Consider the following 14,805-nt stretch of genomic DNA (forward strand, 5'->3'; position numbering starts at 1 on the left):
CAAGAGTAGTGACTGGCGTATTGTGACGAATCAGTTGCTCGGCCACCATTGACCAGACGTTTTCAGTTGGTGAGAAATCTGGAGAATGTACTGCCCAGGGCAGCAGCCGAACGTTTTCTGTATCCAGAAAGGCCCGTACAGGACCTGCAACATGCGGTCGTGCATTATCATGCTGAAATGTAGGGTTTCGCAGGGATCGAATGAAGGATACAGCCACGGGTCGTAACACATCTTAAATGTAGCGTCCACTGTTCGACGTGCCGTCAATGCGAACAAGAGGTGACCGAGACGAGTAACCAGTGGCAACCCGTGCCATCACGTCAGGTGATACGCCAGTATGGTGGTGACGAATACACGCTTCCAATGTGCGTTCACCGCGATGTCGCCAAAGACGGATGCGACCGTCATGATGTTGTAAACAGAACCTGGATCATCCGAAAAAATTACGTTTTGCCATTTGTGCACCCAGGTTCGTCGTTGAGTACACCATCGCAGGCCCTCCGTCTGTGATGCAGCGTCAAGGGTAACCACAGCCAAGGTCTCCGAGCTGATAGTCCATGCTGCTGCAAACTTCGTCGAACTGTTCGTAGAGATGGTTGTTGTCTTGCAAACGTCCCCATCTGTTGACTCAGGGATCGAGACGTGGCTGCTCGATCCGTTACAGCCATGCGGATAAGATGCCTGTCATCTCGACTGCTAGTGATACAAGGCCTTTAGGATCCAGCACGGCGTTCCGTATTACCCTCCTGAGCCCACCGATTCCATATTCTGCTAACAGTCATTGGATCTCGACCAACGGTGCAGGAATGTCGCGATACAATAAACGGCAATCGCGATAAGCTACAATGTGACCTTTATCATTGTCGGCAACGTGATGTTACGCATTTTTCCTCGTTACATGAGGCATCACAACAACGTTTCACCAGGCAGTGTTGGTCAACTGCTGTTTGTGTATGAGAAATCGGTTGGAAACTTTCCTCACGTCAGCACGTTGTAGGTGTCGCCACCGGCGCCAACCCTGTGTGAATGCTCTGAAAAGCTAATCATTTGCATATCGCAGCATTTTCTTCCTGTCGGTTAAATTTCGCGTCTGTAGCACGTCATCTTCTTAATGGCCACTAGTGTACCTTGATCGACAATTCAAATCAAGTTAAGCACTTAGAAAGAATACTCTGATGTAGATGCACTTAGATACTGCGCGTCTAGAAATTATTAGCACAGCACTGCTGTGTTATAGGCAGAATGGCCATCAGATTACATTAAGTTTCTGTAGTACATATTTTTATAAATTGAATGGTACTGCGGCTGGTCAAAGACTTGAAGAAAATAAGTACCGACATCGTAATTTTTTTATTATGTAAATTGAAGGTTAAATGGGAGAAAGGAAAGGAAGGGGAAGGAAGTGATCAGTCGAATCGGGACTTTATGCAGAGTTAGCGGCGACGAATCGAAACTTGTGCCAGACGGGAGTCGAACCTGGGATCTCCTGCTTACTAGGCAGTTGAGTTAGCCACTGCACCACTCGGACACAGAGTTTATCGCAAATACACGGATGATCTCGGCACGCCCACAGGCCGACCCAGCTTCCTTCATAGAGTCAACTATCCGCAGTCCCGTCCATGTCCTTCATGCTCACTGACTTTTTGATTCCTACTGAGGACGTACGATATATTGTGCATCCTCACTGAAGGCTCTCCATTCATTGTTCATCGAGGTGAATCAGTTACATGAATGCGTGGTGTCTGTTATTTCAGCCGTGAGTCCGATGCGGCTGATACTAAAAGTTCCTTCCGTTTCCTTTCACTTCTCCCCCTTCACCTTCAGTTCACATAATATGTATCTCAGCTGTGGAAAGCGTGGTGCCTGCTCTTTCGAATATGTCCGAAAGAGCAGTAAATAGGTATTCATATCATGTAATTTTATTAATTACGAGGGTGAGACAAATGAAAACCTTGAATATTTTTTTAAATATTATTTGTTGTGCGGAAGTGGTACAGAGCTGTATCACTTTTCAACATAATCTCCCCCACGCTCAATGCAAGTCCTCCAGCGCTTACAAAGTGCGTAAATTCCTGTAGAAGAAAATTCTTTTTGTATTCCGCGCAACCACTCATGCACCGCGTGGCGTAACTTCTTTCCTCCCATTGCGCCTTTGAGTGGTCCAGACATACGGAAATCACTTCGGGCAAGGTCTGGTGAGTATGGTGGATGAGGAAGACACTCAAAATACAAGTTTGTGATTGTTGCAACTGTTGTAAGGGCAGTGTGGGGCCTTGCATTGTCATGTTTCAAATGGACTCCTGCTGACAGCAATCCACGTCGTTTTGATTTGATTGCAGGCCGCAGATGATTTTTTAGGAGATCTGTGTATGATCCACTGGTGACAGTGGTTCCTCTAGGCATGTAATGCTCCAAAAGAACGCCTTTTTCGTCCCAAAAGAGAGTCAGCGTAAACTTCCCTGCTGATGGTTCTGTTCGAAACTTCTTTGGTTTTATTGATGAGGAATGGCGCCATTCCTTGCTCGCTCTCTTCGTTTCCGGTTGGTGGAAGTGAACCCAGATTTCGTCCTCAGTAACGATTCTTGCAAGGAAGCCATCACCTTCTCGTTAAAAGCGCCGGAGTAGTTCTTCACAAGCATCAACACGTCGGTCTCTCATTTCAGGAGTCAGCTGCCGTGGCACCCTTCTTGCAGACACTTTGTGAAACTGGAGCACATCATGCTCAATGTGGTGGGCTGACCCATGACTAATCTGTAAACATGCTGCACTGTCGTTCATTGTCACTCGGCGGTTTCCCTTCATTATGCTGCAATGTTCTGTGGAGTCACAACTCGTTGTGCCTGACCTGGGCAAGGAGCACCTTCCACTGACGTCACACCATTTGCGAACTTCCTACTCTATTCGTAGACTTGCTGCTGTGACAAACATGCATCACCGTACTGAACCTTCATTCGTCGATGAATTTCAATAGATTTCACACCTTCACTACGCAAAAACCGAATAACAGAACGCTGTTCCTCCCTGGTGCAAGTCGCAAGTGGGGCGGCCATCTTTATACTGATACTGCTACAATATGTGTGTGCGTCTGCACTATGCTGCCACCTACGGGCCATTCTGCACGCTGTTTGTAGCACGCTTACCAACTTACAGGATAACGGCGCGAAATTTCGATTTGTTATTACAAATTTAAGGTTTTCCATTTGACTCACCCTCGTGTTTTATTGGGTATCCAGTTTCGGCTCTTCAGTGGCTCCATCTGCAGACCCCTATACGCGTAGCTAGTTAAATCATTTGAACGTCAACTCTGTTGCAGGGTTCATTAATTTCAGTTGGCTTTCGTAGATTTATGAAACTTCACTATTTATCATTTGAGGTGTGGAGAGTATACATCGACAGAGAAGTTTCAGAAATCTACGTAAACCAGCTGAAATTAGTCACCCCTATAATAGCGTGGACGTTTAGATAACTTATCTAGCCTTGTGTATAGGAACCTGAAGACGGCACCAGTGAGGGACCTGAAATGGTTGTCGAATAAAATAATTAGGGGGTGTGGGTATTCATTTTCTTTAAGAGTACATTAACTTCGTCACCACATTCCCACGTTATAAGGCCCGACTGTTCGTATAATGGGTGTACTAAATGTCAAAGTCAGCGGCATACCATCTGACTTTCGGAAAAGTATAATACACACAATTCCGAAGACGGCAAGAGCTGACAAGTGCGAGAATTATAGCACAATCAGCTTAGCATCTCATGCATCCAAGTTGCTTACAACAATAATATACAGAAGAATGGAAAAGATAGTTGAGGATTTGCTAGATGACCATCAGTTTGGATTTAGGAAAGGTAAAGCACGCGGGAGGCAATTCTGAAATTGCTGTTAATAATGGAAGCAAGACTAAAGAAAAATCAAGACACGTTCACAGGATTTCTCGACCTGGAAAAAGTGTTCGATGGTGTAAAATGGTGCAAGATGTTGAAAATTCTGGAAAAGTATGGGTATGCTGTAGGGAGAGACCAGTCATATACAATATGTAAAACAGCCAAGAGGGAATAATAAGAGTGGACGACCAAGAACGAAATGTTCGTATTAAAAAGGGTGTAAGACAAGGATGTTGCCTTTTGTCCTTAACGTTCAATCTGTGCATTGAGGAAGCAGTGATGGAAATAAAAGAAAGAATCAGAAATGGAATTAAAATTCAAGATGAAAGATTATCACTGATATGATTCACTGATGACATTGCTGTTTTGAGTGAAAGTGAAGAAGAATTACATGATCTACTGAACAGAATGAACAGTCTAATTATAGAGTATGGATTAAGAGTAAATCGAAGAAAGACGAAGGGTAACGAGAAGAGTTCGAAATGAGAACAGCGAGAAACTTAATATCATAATCGATGGTCACGAAATACGTAGATGAAGTTATGGAGTTCTGCTACCTAGGCAATAAAACAGCCAATGACGGACGGATAAAGGAGGACATCAAAAGCAGACTAGCAATGACAAAAAGGGCATTCCTGGCCAAGAGAAGTCTACTAATATCAAATATCGGGCTTAATTTGAGGAAGGAATTTCTGAGAATGTACGTCTGGAGCCCAGCATTGTATGGTAGTGAATCATGGACTTGGGAAGACCGAAACAGAAGAGAATCGAAGCATTTAAGATGTGATGCTAGAGACGAATGTTGAAAATTAGGTGGACTGATAAGATAAGGAATGAGGAGGTTCCGCACAGAGTCGGAGAGAAAAGGAACATGGGGAAAACACTGATAAGAAGAAGGGACAGGATGATAGGACATGTGTTAAGACGTGAAGAAATGATTTCCATGGTACTAGATGGAACTGTGGAGGGCAAAAACTATAGAGGTAACCAGAGATTGGAATACATCCACCAAATAACTGAGGACACAGGTAGCAAGCGCTACTCTGAGATGAAGAGGTTGGCACAGGAGAGGAATTCGTGGCGGGGCGCATCAAACCAGTCAGCAGACTGACGACAAAGAAAGCGTCAAATGAGTAGTGACTACTGTGAAGGACCACGCAGAATCAGGTGTTCTCCTGTGAAACAGTTGTACCACTACAAGACAGACTTTCAAAGGAATTCATTGTGGGTCTGCATGTGGCACAATGGGCGAAGTATACTGAGGCACGGGGTCCTTTGGGTGAGACACATGTACGATATTCTACTGAATGATAACGTGGGAGAAACCACACGTGCCGATAAGTACTGGTCGACCAACTCTGACCACACCACGAGAAGAGCGGCGTGCCGATGTGCAGACCACATATCATTCTCTCACCACCTGCCATTGTGATCTGGACGCAAGAAATGGACTCACTACAGCACCTTACGTCATTTCATATCATTGACAAGAGACTGGAGCAGCGGTTTTCAAACCGTGAGTCGCGGCTCCCAGGGGTTCGCGGTCTTAGGGCGCCACGGTGGTTTCATAAAAAATGTATTTTTGTTTATTAGCTTCTGAATAAAGGGCCAACGTGTGCTACTAGCGATATCTAGCGGGGCCGGAAAGTAAGTGTTGTTACTACGGTAGCGCGGTGGAAGGTGATAGTCTAATTGTATTACGGGGGCCTGCTGAAGAGTGATGTCTCCGAAATTTTTGTATGAAAACTCTTAAGGACTTTTTAAATGAAACAAACATTATTAGGATTCTGCATCTTTATTCTCCGTGTCTAGATATTTATTTCTCAACATAGTCAGCCTGGCGACGAACACGTTTCATCCAACGAGATATTTCTTTTCTAATTGCGTCATACCATCGCTGTAGAATGTTCGACTTCTTTGACGGAGCCACAGCCTCACCTCTCCTTGCACCGCGCCATCATTATCAAAATAAAATCCTCGAGAGTACTGTTGTTAAGTTTTGGGAACAGATGATGGGGTCAAGTCAGGACTCAATGGAGGATGATAGATGACAGAGAAGCCAAGGTGTCGGACTGCTGCAGATGACGTAACGCTTATGTTTGGTGTGGCATAGCCGTGTTGAATGTATGGACGAACTCTCCGAATTCAAATCTCATTTTGGGTGTTGTGTGCTGTCCTTAGGTTAGTTAGGTTTAAGTAGTTCTAAGTTCTAGGGGACTGATGACCATAGATGTTAAATCCCATTGTGCTCAGAGCCATTTGAACCAAATCTCATTTACAGCACGATCATTTTCTTCATGTGGAGCACCACAGCCGTATATTTGTTAAAGGACATTTTGAAGTTTTTCCACCTCAGCTGTTTTTCACCAATATTCAATTTATTATACCTTGGAAAATTTCAGCCTCACAGGCCATTTTCAAGTGTAGCAAGTGTTGATGTGTTGTACAATTATCTTGTTAATAAACGGCGATGTAGCCGATATGAAAGCGCACACGTGATGTGCTAGCGTCGAAATTAAAGCTGTTGAGCACCCAACAAACCCAACATCATCATCATCATCATCAGAATTAAAGCTAGAAAGCTTACCGCGTGCAGTAATAGCAATCTTTACACCTAATGCCACGTTATAGGACTCTGTATGGACTTGCATTTGTTGTCAAACGTCAACTGTCGGGTGGTGTCCGCTCCGTACTCCATGTTTTGTGTGCTTGGTGCTGTATTTTCCGTATAAAAATCACTACACGGACGATTAATTCTATGGAATGTGCCTTGATTGTACTTTCTTTAGCATATATGTCGGCTATTTCGTTTCCAGTGATGGCTATGTGTCTTTGATACATAAGAAGGTTACATCAATAATAACTGTCCCGGCAGTATGAATCAGGCGCAATACATCTTATACGTAATCAGGAATGGTAGCGTTGCGATATGAAGTTTCTATCCTCTGGAGGATACTTTTAGAGTCTGTTGAGATTAAAACTTTTTGAAATTCGTTCCTTTCTCCATATGTAGCCACATCGCGAATTGCTAGTATTTCTGCATGATAAACAGAAGCATCATTAGGCAGAATATGTCCCCACAGTATTTCTTAATGGGCAATAGAACGCATAAATTGCTCCTTATGGTGATTTAGAGTCATCTGTGAAAATTTGGACGTAATTTGGTCACCTTTTTTCTATGACAATATTGCGTGTCTGCTTTCAGTGTTGTTTTCCGATGAAGGAGAATAAAATACCTTGTCAACCAAGGAAAGTGATTCGTAATGATAACTGCTTTCCGATATACCACTGTCTTGAAGGAATAATGATAAGAATGCTCAGAGCTGAAGATAGCTTGATATAACAGGAGTTTTATTTCTATTCTTGTGACGCATGATCTGATATTCTCTACAATTTCTAAATAACCTCTATGCTAAATTATGGATGAATGTCCTACGAGTACGCGCAAAAATAAGTATTAAAGAAACTGGAGAAACTATGAGTACAATACAGAGCAATGAGAACATGTCTGGCTGTTATGTCGACGTCAGCGACCAACAAATTACTTGCCCCCCCCCCCCCCCCCCCCAAACAAAATGCTGTCTGTATTCGACGACACTTACTAGAATAGAAACACTTCCTGAAACGACGCACTGTCTCCATTACACGTGGCCGGCCGAAGTGGCCGCGCGGTTCTGGCGCTGCCGTCTGGAACCGCGAGACCGCTACGGTCGCAGGTTCGAATCCTGCCTCGGGCATGGATGTGTGTGATGTCCTTAGGTTAGTTAGGTTTAACTAGTTCTAAGTTCATTTTTGAACCATTACACGTGGATAAAGAAAATACAGCTTACCAGATACGCTCTGGCTCTCATTTTGCAAACACAAAGTATGATTGATATTTTCCTCTGGCTGGATAACTCGTAACAGTGTACCAGTGTTTCTATTCGAAGAAAAAGAATGCCAGCCCGTTTGCAACAGTGATGAATTTGCAGACCAATCACCCGGCCTCGAAACAGTGAGTGTGCACCCGTTCATTTGCATCCCCATCTCCGCCGCGCTGTGCCAACGAGCGATTTGATATGCGCGTCACAACATTCTGCCGACTCAAGATAGAATCCTATCTGCACATGAAGCATATACAATCACTTTGTCTGACTGACAGTACCTGACCTCTATTACATACATTATACTGCATGTAATGGGTGTCCGAGCAGATATTTTTGTATGTGGTTGGTTGTTTCTATCTGCGCCGAACATTGTTCACACAAGCAAATCAGAAAATTTAGGACTTGATTTTTTCTGCGCAGTCATACTGCGCCATCAAGTGGGCTACGCCATTAACTTAACGGTTTGCATCCATGCGTTCACACTTCAACACCCGACCTGTTGCCTAGGGCAAAATAAGCATAACGGTTTTCTCTTGCCATATGTACTTGCAGGCACTAACCAACCTAAAGACATACGACTTGTAATAGTTATAATTGTTAGTCTGCAAATGACGTAAATACTGATGTAATATTGTTCATTACACTGTCTGCAGTCAACAGTAGATCCATCTGTCCTTATACTCGTTGTACCCTGTATAATTACACAGAGTATTCTCGGTCATATTGCAGTTTAAATTATGACATGGAGTGTAAATTATCATTGTGAGAACGACAATACTACATTAACTTCAGCAATTGAATGCTCCAATATTAACTAGAGAAATAGAAAGTATAAGAAATGCTATGTTTAGCTCAAATATGAGAAACAAAATACTGTAATAATTATAATATTAACTAAAAAATATTTCTGTAGATATTATACAAAGTACAGCTGCCGCGCGGAGTGGCCACGCGGTTTGAGGCGCAATGTCACAGACTGCGCGGCCCCTCCCGCCGGAGGTTCGAGTCCTCCCTCGGGTATGTGTGTGTGTGTGTGTGTGTGTGTGTGTGTGTGTGTGTGTGTGTGGTGTTCTTAACATAAGTTAGTTTAAATAGTGTTTAAGTCTAGGGACAGATGACCTCAGCTGTTTTGTCCCTTAGGAATTCACACACATTTGAACATTTTTGAACAAAGTACAGCTGGTAGATATTCTTTTTTATATAATGTACGAAAATAATCATATTAAGAGCAGTAAGAAATTGTTACCATATCAAAATGTTTTGTCATTCTTTGTAGGAAGAGCTGCGCACGCTTGCTCAAGGTTGTGCGGCAATAATTCATTTAATTTTAAACACAGTGTAATGTGATACTGATTCCTGTTGAAGTTGTGCAGACATTTATGGATGCCACCCCGCTAACATGGATGCTGTGCTCGCTGTAAGCGGAGAAGTATTATCCAGTAATTCCTAGAATAGCCCCAAGTGCGGAAACCCCGCAGCAGTAAAATGCAGACGGGAATGTCAAGTACCTCGCGGAGTTCTTTCGGAGTAATTACCACTAGGATGCGAGAAAGTGCGAAATGGAGGAAAGAAAATAAAATTAGCGCGAAAGGCCATAAACTTCTGCGCAGTTTGCGGAGTTGGGGAAGCTGACGCACGAAAAGAGAAGCACAACGCCGTTAGATACAGGGGCGGAATGATACATGCGGCCAGGAGGAGAAGTGGCGTGGAAGGGGGAGGGGAGGAGGAGGAAAGGGAATGGGGAGATACAGCTATGGTGCATTTCTCTTGGTGACAAACGAATCCCATTGCTGAGGGACACTACATAAGATGCAGCCGACTCATTTACTTCCATCCACAAAAATAGTTCCACACTCAAAAAAGAGAGGATGAGAGAGAGAGAGAGAAAGGTTCCTAACAATACTGGAAAGCGAACATATATATTTGAGATTTCAGAAATTTTTAACAGTTTTCACAAGCAAATAAAATACAATTAGAATCGCAGTTTTCAGAAGATCGACCTGTTTTAGCCTGCTTTGTACCTTTCTTCAAATTTGACTTTAGTCTCGTATCTCTCCCAGTTTCACTTCACGGGATCCTTAAATTTCTTGACACACGCCTTAAGATTCAAGTCTAGCAAGTTTCGCGTAGATAGAAGGTGACTGTAGTTCACTACCTAAAAAATTGCTTGAAGTTAGGTCTTTCGGGTATCTTTTCTTTCTCCATCCTCTTGGATATTTTCCTTTTCCATGCCTGCCACGACAGGATGTCCAAATGTTTGTCGGCAGAACCACCATTAAAATTTTTACACAACTGTATTCTTTACTGCGAAACGTTCACTTTGAAAATTATAATTTCACCTGCTTTCATTATTTTCATTGTTAATAAATGGTTTCCAATTCTTTCTTCCAATTAACCACGCCACACACACACACACACACACACACACACACACACACACACACACTATAAGCAAAATACCATTCAGTTACGAAGCCGGACGAACTTGTGTGTAAGACAGAGCTGAATACGTTGATTTACTCGGACGGTATCAAACCCAAAAAATAACTTCTTTTTTTAAAAACATTCAAACGCCGTTTTATAGCTGCAATATATGTTCTTTGTTCGGAAGCATTTCACATTAAAGCATCGTAAATGAATTCCGTATTATATCTTTCGACTACCTCGCGCATGATATTAAGTCCATTGAAAATACCTCAATGCGAAACCCGAAACGCATCTGAAAAAATAAAATAGATTGAATCAAGAACGGCGGTGTCCTTGTTGTTGTTGTTGTCTTCAGTCCTGAGACTGGTTTTATACAGCTCTCCGTGCTACTCTATCCTGTGCCAGCTCCTTCATCTCCCAGTACTTACTGCAACCTACATCCTTTGGAATCCGCTTAGTGTATTCATCTCTTGGTCTCCCTCTACGATTTTTACCCTCCACGCTGCCCACCAATGCTAAATTTGTGATACCCTGATGCCTCAGAACATGTCCTACCAACAGGTCCCTTCTTCTTGTCAAGTTGTGCAACAAACTCCTCCCCAATTCTGTTTAATACCTCCTCATTAGTTATGTGATCTACCCATCTAATCTTCAGCATTCTTCTGTAGCACCACATTTAGAAAGCTTCTACTCTCTTCTTGTCTAAACTATTTGTCGTCCATGTTTCACTTCCATACATGACGGTTTCCTTAAAAAAACATTTTTACACTTTCCGCGTGTGAAAGCCATGACAGAAAACTTGTCATTAAAATGCCTCGGGATATGCTGGTGGCTCATCTTAAATATAAAAGGTAAACGCCATCTGAACAGGGCTCTGAAGGCCCAACAGTACCAACCGATCGCCGTATCATCCTAAGCCCAAAGGAGTCATCGAATACAGAATGAAGGGGTACGGGGTCAGATCCTCGCTCTCCCAGCCGGTGTCGGTTTTCGTGACCGTCAGTCGCTGCTCCCCAATCATGCAGCTTCTCAAGTGACCTTAAAGGGTCTGAGAATACCACGCTTGCTAACATCGCACGTAAACCCGATCGATCACCCATTCAAGTATAAGCCCCGATCGAGGTTGCTTAACGTGGGTGATTTTATGGAGACCAGCGTATCCACCGCAGCAAAGCCGTTGGCGTCACCTTATTCAAGGCGAAACCAGGAACCATCGACAACATTTCGGAGGATTTTCAGGGATTTTTATAAGTATTTTGGTACACTTGACCCGTGGTCTCCGGTGACGCGTCACACATTAATTGATTTATTGCCCTCATTTATCTTTGAGTCTGTGTTGCACTGAAAATGTCTGCACTACAGCGCAAATGCCTATTGTACGTGCTGGTTTGTTTGAAAACACACTGCAGTATATATACTCTTGATGAAGGCAACGCCGATTTTCAGTACTGCTTGGTTCTGCCTCGCGTATGCCTTTGCAGCAGTGTTGTACGTCGACAGTGATACGCCCCAGTAAGGATAGCATTATCGATGAAGAGCTGCACCTTGTGTGTGGGTTCACTGATTGCATTGGAAGAGCGCCACTTCGACGCTAATCTGTTAAGGGGACTCCCGCTTCTCGTCATCACGGATTTCGTCCAAATTTACAGTGTATGCAAGACTTGGCCAGAAATGAAAGCGATTGAAATGGGAGCTCCAGATGGCTAAGCGATTAGAAAATTATAGCATAATTGGCGCGGGTTGAGTGGGGCATGAGCCATTTACGTTGTCTTAGACTACAAGCAAGTATTAAAGTATTAGCGCAGCGGAAAGTGCAGAATGGTAATCCGAAGGCCTTGGATTCGAGCCGCTATCCAGAAGCGTTTTCGTATTTTCAATTTGTACTCAACTTCCACTGCAAAGAAATCGAAATACGCTCAATATACATAGTGTCCAGAAATTAAGCATCTATTTTGCAGAAAGACATACTTTATGAGTAGGTTGTATATGGTAGATCATTGCTGGTACATCTAAGATATTTTTTGCCTACTTTGTTGCCTGATATCATGAATTAATCTCGTGCTAACGATTAAACGCGTGTTTCATTGTTTACCGGATGAATGCAGCTGGCCGGGGTGGCCGAGCGTTTCTAGACGCTTCAGTCTGGAACCGCGCAACCGCTACGGTCGCAGGTTCGAATCCTGCCTCGTATGATGTCTTTAAGTTAGTTAAGTTTAAGTAGACGTAAGTTCTCGGGGACTGATGACCTCAGATGTTAAGTCCCATAGTGCTCAGAGCCATTTGAACCATTTGAATGTACTTGATGTTTACCATGGAAGAGAAGGTGGTTGTTGTGACTTGCGGGCTACAGAGTTCGCCATACAATGACGTTAGAATGAGATTTCACCGCCAATGAAGCCATCAGGACATCCATTGAAAGGAGTGGAGTTGAACATTCCGCGTTCGACGGTACGAAAGGTTTTACGCTTTATCCTAAAGAAGCAGCCGTACCATCTGCATGTTCCCCACCATCTACACGAAGAAGATTTCGTAGAACGTCTAGCTATGTGCATCGAGCTGATCTTTGCACACGAAGTGTGTATCGCCCTGAATCATATTCCGCGATGAAGCATCTTTACACATTTGTGGAAAGGTTAACAGGCATAATTTCGTTATCTGGGCTAACACATCGCCATTGGTGGAACATGTTGAAGTCATGCGAGACTTTCCCAAGATTAATGTTTGGATGGGCATCACATGTGACAAGGTTTACGGACCGGTTTTCTTTGCTGAAAAAACTATACATGGGGCAGTGTATCTAGACATGCTCGCAAATTTTCTGTTGCCACAGCTTACCCAGGATAAGCTTCGGAATACTATTTACTTTCAGCAAGATCGGACACCATGTCGTTAACCCGTAGATGTTCGCACGTTCCTGAATTCACAGTTCCCTGGGAGATGGGTTGGGGGCGCGGGCCCTTTCCCCTGACCTCACGCCGATGGACTTCTTTTTCTTTGTATGGGGAGTTATCAAAGGAAGTGCGTTGAACCGACGCTTTACCACACTGTAGGAGCTCAGCAACCGCATTAAACAAGCTGCTGCTGCCATAACACAAGCAGAGCTTCATACTGTGTTTCGCTCCACTGCCGAAAAATGGGATGTGTGTCGTGATATTGATGGTGAAAATGTTGAAAGTAATCACTGATCAATAAACACGGGATTAACCCAAGCTTCGTATTCTGCTGCTTTCTTTCTCTGCTAAACGAACAAAGCAAGCTGGGTTTTCACGATGGGTGCTTCCCGTAACACTGTTTGTTCCTAGAAAGCAGTTGTTTAACATGTGGGAACTCAACGCGTTTCGTAAGTCGACGAGAAACTTTCGTCAGCTGCTGTGTCCTCCAAAAGATATGGAAGACGGTCATAAATGGAGGAGGGCCAGACTGCCTAGTACTCGGCTGCAGCTGATTTCAAGCTAGTCACTAACAGACAGCCCCCATGTCGAGGGCAGTTTGGTGCTTCTGCCTTGCAGTATAGAAATACTTTCAAAAAGCGGATATGAGCAGAACTTAACGGCTCAACTCAGAGAGTATCAACTCACTATGGCACAGTATTTGTTGTGTTGGCAGAAGAGCCAACACCGTGTTACGAGAGGAGGCCGAAGTGCACGCGTTTTAGCTCACGCAGGCTGGCGTGAGAAGGGAAGGACTATATTGACGGAGGTCTGGAACATGACAAGGAATTAGAATTCAGAAAGAGGACGTAATTAGTTTGATACTTAACTTTAATCCATTAATGATGAACGTCACTCTTGACGGTACATGATTCACAATATTATCTGTTCAGGATACATAGTAACTGAATATGGCGCCTTGCTAGGTCGTAGCAAATGACATGGCTGAAGGCTATGGTAAACTGTCGTCTCTGCAAATGAGAGCGTATGTAGACAGTGAACCATCGCTAGCAAAGTCGGCTGTACAACTGGGGCGAGTGCTAGGGAGTCTCTCTAGACTAGACCTGCCGTGTGGCGGCGCTCGGTCTGCAATCACTGACAGTGGCGACACGCGGGTCCGACGTATACTAACGGACCGCGGCCGATTTAAAGGCTACCACCAAGCAAGTGTGGTGTCCGGCGGTGACACCACAGTATTAGCAGTACCTCAAGCCATCATGAAGACCGTGTCTATAGGCGTTGCCAAGAAGAGCGTATTTGACTTTCTACAAGTGATCGTAGTTGTAGTTTACTGGTTTCAGGCTTGAACTAAAGTTAAAGGTCGATCAGTACAAGATAACATTCACCTAATGCTACGCACCATCTTCAGACTACAGTTAAATATTATAAAGGTCAGTCCCACTGTAACCATCTGTCAAAATCCTGAACGAACACCTTTTGCAGCACGGATTTGCAAGAACAGAGTCAGTGAGGTTCTAGAAGGTACCGACAGTGGTGTGGATCCATGCCGAATCCAATGCCGTGGCAAACTGTTCTAGGTTTCTCGGTTGAGGCACTATGATTCGAAGAGCCCTATCGAGCCGGCTCCGCAGATTATCAATTGAGATTGAATCTGGAGAGTTTAGTGGCCAGGCGACTACGGCAAAATCATCGTGTTGCTTTTCGAATCAGACATGTACACTGGTAGGTGAGTTGCACGG

The sequence above is a fragment of the Schistocerca serialis genome, chromosome 8, assembly GCF_023864345.2.
Source record: "Schistocerca serialis cubense isolate TAMUIC-IGC-003099 chromosome 8, iqSchSeri2.2, whole genome shotgun sequence".
In the NCBI taxonomy this organism is placed as follows: Eukaryota; Metazoa; Arthropoda; class Insecta; order Orthoptera; family Acrididae; genus Schistocerca; species Schistocerca serialis.